Genomic DNA, 7,551 nt, shown 5'->3' with positions numbered 1-7,551 from the left:
TAATGGTCTAGGGACCCTTTGGTCACTGACACAGGGTCATAGAGGTTGAAGGTTGGAGCTGATGTTGTCTGAAGGTGGTTGGTTCCAGGCTCCATTGCCAGTGGACACGGCTTAGCTCGGGGAAGAGCTGTCACTCAGTGTGAAGTGTGAACTTCAGTGGTTCTGTAGAAGCAAAGTGCTTCAGTCCTTTATAGAACCCCACATCTCTTCTGTGTTTAGCCCCGATTCTTTGTTCTCTGCTGGGGCCTTTTGGTATTTTGACTCTAGATTAGTTTAAACCCTCGCTGGACGTGACACAAGCCTGTAATCCCAGCACCAGAGGCAGATGGACGGCTGCAGATTTGGTCTACATAACAAGACCCCAGGAAAAAACACAAAAGCAAACAGAGGCGGAAGAGTTTATACTTCAGTCAGATAATTCTGAATTTCAGCTCCACCACAAAAGAGCTGTGCGATTCAGGCAGCTTTCTCTATCAGTCAAATCAGGAGGCAGAGGCAGGAAGAGTCAGAGCTGGGCTGCATGGCAAGACCTGTCTCGAAACCAGAAAGAACGGGTGTAGTGTATCAACAGCTCCATCCTTAGATTATTGTGAAGACTGTTACGTGATACACACTATCTGATACAAAGTGAGGGCTAAACAGTACGTTGTAAATTTACCGGGTTCTTACTGTGTGCCAGGCCCTCTTCTGAGACGGTCCACGTAAGGATTACGTCATTCTCTTAACAGCTGCCAAGTGGGAACTCGCACTCCATCATTCCCACTTCTCTCGGGAACCTTTGTTCAGAGAGGCTAAGCGCTTTGCTTGAGGGGAACACCGTCAAGTATTGAAGTTGAGGTCAGACTCAGGTGGCCTGAGCTGGGTCCTCAGCCTCCACCGTCATGCCATATGGCTTCTCACTATGCCGTGGATGTTAGTAATTAGTAACTATTATCACTAATCATCATATAATTTTTCATTAATTATATTGCCGTGTTTGGTTAGCCCAGAGTCAGGCCTGGTGTCCACATTAAGCAGGTAGCTGTATATGGGCTTAGACACTTCCTTAGCTTGCTTCCTCTGTCCCCTGGGCTGGGCCTGTCTGCCTCCCAGTGGCTCAAGCTGGGATGTCTGGCTCTCCAGGAACCATAGGCTGTCAGACTCAGGGCTTATGTCCACCCAGAGCATCCTGGAGACAGAGCTTGGGGCAGGGCACTCACTGAGTCTCGCTTCCCCCTTTCTCTTCCTTTTGTCCTGTTCCTATAATGACCTCAGGGTCGCTTTGTGTTCCTGGGGGTCCTGGGAAGGCGGCTCTCTGGGCCATTCTTCCCAGCAGCCTATCCCTTCCCTTTCCTGGGTTTCTTCTTTCTGGGTTCACAAACACCTGTGCCCCAACCCGCTGAGGGCCGGGGCTGGCAGATTGAAGAGAGCAAGCCTAGTGTGCAGGCCTTGAAGGGCTCCACTTGCTCTGAGGGATTTCTTTGGTCTCCTATTTGGAAAAACTGTTGCTGGGAGCCTCAACTCAAACTCTGGTGACTTGACAGGCCGTCTAGGCACAGCTCAGAGATGTTGAGGGTCTGGCTCTCACTGGGTGACCATTGTGTGACTTTCATGGGAAGACATAAGGAGAATCCGTTCACTCCAGCTAGGGGGATCATCGACAGACCCTAAGCACAAGACTGTCTAGCTTGGTGAGGGGGGTGAGTCTACTGAGGTTGCTTATGGGTGACTCAAAGGCAGGTATATCACTGGGAAGTGCCCTGGCAACCTGTGGGCAGCTATACCATTGACTGTCCCTCCTGTATCATGGACGACTCACAAAAAGACGTGCCACTGAAGAATACCCTGGAGGGGCCTGTGAGCTTCCTCACTCCCTCAATGACAGAGTGGTAATAAGCTTGATCTTGTGAAAGTCTGGCTACAGACAAGTACAGCTCCTCTGATGCAAGGTGATGATGATCGTGCCCAACCCGGAAGAAATAACTTCACAACAGAGCCCTCCCTGGGACCCCTCACTAAAGTGAACTCCTGGAGGTCAGAGCCTCTGTCAACCTCATTTGCCAATGGATCCAGTGTAGGGTTCTGAGTAGGGACCTTGTAAATATTTGTCATGTATCTGATTCTATTTTCTATTTCAGAAGAGAGGAATTGAGCAGGGAATGATAAACTTGATAATAAAAACACTTGCAAATACATAGACAATAGTTACTATGTGCCCGGGATTGTTCTAAGTGTTTTACATGAATATTAATTAAATCCTCACAGCCTCAGCAGGTGGGTACCAGCATCATTCACATTAATGGACGAGGGAGTTGATACCATGATATTAAGTAACTTGCTTGTTAGTTAGTGCCAGGGCTGGGATTTGAACCTCTATAGTATAGTTTCAGGGTGGGCCCTTGATAAAGACTTGTTCTACATTTCTCATTCTGAACCCAGCCACCAGGGACAGAGGCACAAGCCCCACTTCTTCAGCTGAATGGGAGGGGTTGATTCAGTGTTTGGGATATTATAGGCCTACTTGGGCTTTAAGCCACTATAAGGTTCTGTTAAGCCCACTCATACGTGAGGAAGTGGGCCAGATAGCCTGCCTAAGTTCATACAACTTGAGGTGGTAATCTTGGTCTTGAAACCAAGACTTGACCAGTTCACCCGGCTAGCCAGGTGCCTTGAAAACATATACTGACCATGATTCATCTGGGTTCCACAAGTCCCCTGAGGGGAGTGACAGGCAGGCCCCTGATGGAGGATAGGCTGGGCCTTACCAGGGCCTGGGTCAGGCTTGGAGGGACTCTGGTTAAATGATATGTGAGTCCCTAGAGCTGGTGACAGTTGGTTCCCTGCCCTCCTCTGGCCCTGCCCTGTCCTAAGGCTGTGTGGTCTCGGGGACTGGGCATCTCCCTGGGCCTCTGGCAGAGAACGAGCAGTGCTTGAGGCAGGAGGCAGGCAGGCTCGTCGCGGTCCCTGCCCATCTGGGTAGTGCTCGGTGCTGGCTGGAACTGAGCAGTGGACGGTGTTTGGGCTCAGAATCACGAGCCCAGCTCGGAGGCTGCGAGGCAGAGCCGTGAACGCCAACAGTCTGGAGGCAGGCTCCGGAGGGAGACGGCTCCTCGGGCCCATTTGCTGAGCTCGGTTCCCACGACAGCTCAGCCGACAGATGGACCTGGGAATCCCTGCCGCCTGGCCAGGAGGGTGTACACGTGAAAGGGAACGCAGGCACCCCCATAGGGAGGAATGAGCTGGAGGTTGGTTTCTAGAGACACACCAGGATAGGGGACCAAGGGGAGGTGTCGTGGCCTGGGATGAAGTGTCAAAAAAGCATTGGTCACAGTGGGGATCTGGGTTAGAGTAGCCTCTGGACCAGGTACGACCTAGAACCTGACCCCAGGATTTGCCTCGACTCCTCAGAATGACCCCTGAGCTGGAACTTAGATATGAGCCCTTACCCTGGTCTTGACTCAACAGATTGAGCCCTGACCCTGACTAATCTGAGCCCTGATCCCAATTGCCAACTGAACCCTGCTCACATTCACAGTCTTCTGGGCAAATCTGCTTCCTTATGTACTCTTCAGAAGGGTCTCAGAACCAACTGCCCACAGCAGGCCCCAGGAGATGGGAGGTAAGGGGCGGGGTCCAGCCACACGGACAACTTCTGGATGACCTAGGAAGCAAGGCGGCAATGATCCAGAACCATGGGCCACGAGGCAGCACAGTGGACTAGAGATGCCCCAATTGCCTAGATGATGACCAGAGGCAGTCCCTGACTCCCATGGCAGGCCAAGGATGGAGCTTCTCGGTCAGAGCTTGTGGGAAGCACTTGAGAAGGAGGCAGGAAAGGCGGCCAGGGAGGGGCCACTGTGGGTACGGCTTTGACTAGACAGGTAGAACTGGGCCAGAGGAGGAGCCACTCTGTTGGGACAGAGTGCCAGGGAACTCAGCCATGAGTGGGAACCAAGAAGGCCAGGCAGGTGGAAGCCTGTGCAGATGTGCAAGCAAAGCAGCTCATGGTGGAAAGGGCCAGGGTGGGCTTCAGTGAGGGCCCTACCTCTTCCTTAGAGCAGTTCAGGATGCAGAGGGCCCTAGATACCAGCTCTACCCATGTCCATGAGCCTCCCTTGGGAGTTGCTCTGGCTGCCAGAGTGATGGGAAACAACTGGGTACCAAGAGCCCAGCGTCCTCTCCTTCAGGGGAGATGACTCTGAGGGATGTCTCTGCTATGTCCTAGACCACGGGCCAGTGAGCATTATCTGGAAAGGACAGATAGGAAACCTCTCAGTCTTTAATGATGACATGATATGTGCTACAGCTTATTTGATTCTTAAATGTTTGTCTGAGGGTCTGCTTCTGGGGATCCTAAAGCTCAAACGGGGATCTCTTATACATGAAGAGATCGAGGTACCTGGAGGTCAGGGGCTTGCACTTGAACCTGCAAAAGAATCAGAATCACCCCCATGATCTGCTGTGGTCCTATCTGGAGCCCCCCTCACTCCAGCTCTACCATCCCCCTGGGGGAGGATGTGTCTGCCTGTACAGATTGGGCCTCCTCAACATAGGCCCTGGAGCTGACAAATCTTTTAAGTTGTCCACTCTCTATGAGGTGTGTGGGGCATCATGCATGTTGCTGTCCCTTCCTTGTTCTAGAACCCATATAATGACATGTTTAAGTGACCATTCCATTTAGGGAATAATGGGGCCAGTGTCTCCAAGGGAAGATCTTATCATATTATTCCTTGTGTCTTCTCTGAAATACCTATAGGCCGTGAATGACAATACCTCCCATTTGGGTAAACTCAGGAATGGGGAAGGAGACTTGTTCCAAGCCGTATAGCTCATGCTTATTTCAGGGCTCTGTGAGCATCTGTGGGTTATCAGGAAGGGAGGTTTTCTCTTGTGGGCCGTGGGGTGGGGGACATGACAGACTTCATGGCTCTTATAGACTCTGCTGCTTGGTCACCTCATCACCACAGATCACCATGTTTAGATTTGCTACATCACCAGTCAAAATGATCTGGAAGTGTTATCTGAGCTAACTTTCATTTGACAGATGGGAAAAAAATAAACCGAAGAACCAGAGAGGGGGGAGTTTCCCAAAGGTTATGGCGGTGAGTCAGGCCAGGCAAACAGCAAGACCTCAGGTTCCCCCGAGTCCCGCTCAAAGGCGGGCAGTGTCTCTGCCATGCCAGCTCCCCTGAGCCAACTCTAGAGAGGACACCTGGCCCTGTGCCAGCCTTCCTTTGCCTCTCTGCCAATGAGTGGCTCTCTGGGTTCTGGCACTGTCAAAAAAACCTCCTCCGCTGGTCTGCTCTCAGCAGAACACAGATTATCGCTCTTGTGCTAATTATTTTTATGATTAAAAGATGATAAATTATTAAACAAAGTCTGAAAAATGTGCCAAGATCTGCTCTGAGGCTGGGCCTGAGAAGTTGCCCCCTTGGCGTCCACATTAATTAATAAATGAGGCTCTCGGTGGAGAAGAGCCGCAGCTGGCACATCTGGCAGCTAGGCAGGAGCTGGCGCAGGGCAGATGCTGGGGTGGCGGAAAGGAAGGGACTCCCTGGGAACACCCAGCTTGGCTGTGGGAACGAGTTCCCTTTTCTTCCACATTCCCAGCACAGGACTCAGGCGATGGTTCCATGTTACCAGCCTGGCCTGTGACCCCTGGAAGAGACCTAGCATTTTCAGATGAAATCCCAACCCTAGTCCCTTCTACAATTAGGATAGTCTCAAATGTCTATTGGGAGACAGGTGATCAGGTTCATGTTTCTGTCAGTTATATCTTTGGGCAACTCGGAGGAGGTCATTAAATGAGACTCTAAACCTCCGTTTCTTTATCTGCGAAATGGGCAGATGACATTTCTGCTGAATAAAGAGCACCCATAGGTTTAGGGTTGATGCTGTGGTGGTACAGTGCTTGCTTAACATTCATGGAGCCCTGGGTTGGAGTCTTAGCACTGTATTAATCAGGTGTAGCAGTTCTTGCCTATAATTCCAGCACTCAGGAAGTAGAGGCACGATTCAAGGCCATTATCAGCTATATAGGGAGCTCAAGGCCAGTTGGGGCTATATGAGACTCTCTTTAAAACCAACCAAACAAAGCAAACAGAGCCCAGCTCTCAGCAGCCACACGTTAGTTCAGGCAGCTTTGAAGTTGGACCTCTTGCTATTATGTAATGGTTTGCTCTCAGACTTTGGCCAAGCAGCTTCTCCTTGCTGAGCCTCACTTTTCTGATCCATGAAATGGGAACCCCAATTCCTAAGTATCAGGACTAGAGAAAAAAAAACTACACTTGAAGTATGCATGGAAGCAATTTCATTGCATAGCTCCAAGGTGCTAAAGTTTGAGCAAATGAGTTTCCCTGTGACCCCATGGCCACTTTGTCCCTGCCTCTTCTGCTGGGTCTCCTCCTGCTCCACTGTATGGACTCAGGTTCCAGTGTCTCACACCCGTACCTGTCTTCACTCCCGTCTGTGTGGTGGTGATACCACACCCCATCCATAACTCTCTTCCCTCACTTGACGTTCCTCTGTGCGGTTGCCCTCCCAAACTGTCCCCGTGGGTAGACATCTGGGGGATAGCTCAAATCTCCTGTGTCTAATATCACATCCCAATGAGATCCTCATCCTCAAACCTGCTCTGTTACAATCTGCCCCACGATTGTATGGTAATGCCATAGTTCTGGGATGAGAAGAGTTCCTCATTCAGAACCCTGATTTGGCTCACCATTCAAATACTTGAACCTCCAGGGAATGTGATCAGCTTCCCCCACCCCAGATACACTCTGAATGCTTGCCTATTCTCCCAACACCTCCTATCGCCTTCCCCTGGACACCTCTCACGGCCACCCACCATCTCCTGCCATCTTCCTACCCCATCCTAGGTAAGTCACCACCATGCCTCACTGGAGGTCTTATAGTAGCTTGCTTATTAGTGTCTCTCCTCTGGACAGAACTTGTCCCCAGTAGCCTGTGACCCACAGGATGATTTCTTCAACTGCAAGTCAGTTGGCTCCGTCTTCTGTCTATTGTCCTTCAGCAATACCCTGTCTCCCTGCAGGAGAGACAAGTGTGGCTGCGGTCCCTGGCTCCCTGTGTGTGGCACCCGTCTTGGTGTTTTCTTGAGCATACTGCCTCTGGGGTCTTTGAGCTGGGTGTCACTCCTTTATTAACTCTCCTCAGATCATCTCTGCTGAGTTCTAGCTTCTTCCTCCACATCAGCTAACCCATCTTTCTGCTCTCCCCTCTGGTTTCTGTTGTCTTCTCCTCTGCCCACGAAATCCTGAGGGTGCAGACTGTGGTCCGACCTATGCACTGTAGCATCCCCATAGCATCCAGCACAGGGCCCATGTGGAGCAGGGGCTGGACCTACAGAGAATCTGTTGGACGCAGGGTCTGCCTCTGGGGATCTTGGAACTACAAGTCTGGTGGCCAGCCAGAAGAACAAGCTGACTGTTTCAAGTTAAAATGAGACCAACTGGGGCTGGAGAGATGGCTCTGAGGTTAAGAGCACCGGCTGCTCTTCCAGAGGTCCTGAGTTCAATTCCCAGCACCCACATGGTGGCTCACAACCATCTG

This window comes from Peromyscus maniculatus, chromosome 2, assembly GCF_049852395.1.
Source record: "Peromyscus maniculatus bairdii isolate BWxNUB_F1_BW_parent chromosome 2, HU_Pman_BW_mat_3.1, whole genome shotgun sequence".
Classification (NCBI taxonomy): domain Eukaryota; kingdom Metazoa; phylum Chordata; class Mammalia; order Rodentia; family Cricetidae; genus Peromyscus; species Peromyscus maniculatus.
The sequence above is the reverse complement of the archived record's forward strand: the minus strand, read 5'-3'. Positions refer to the sequence as shown.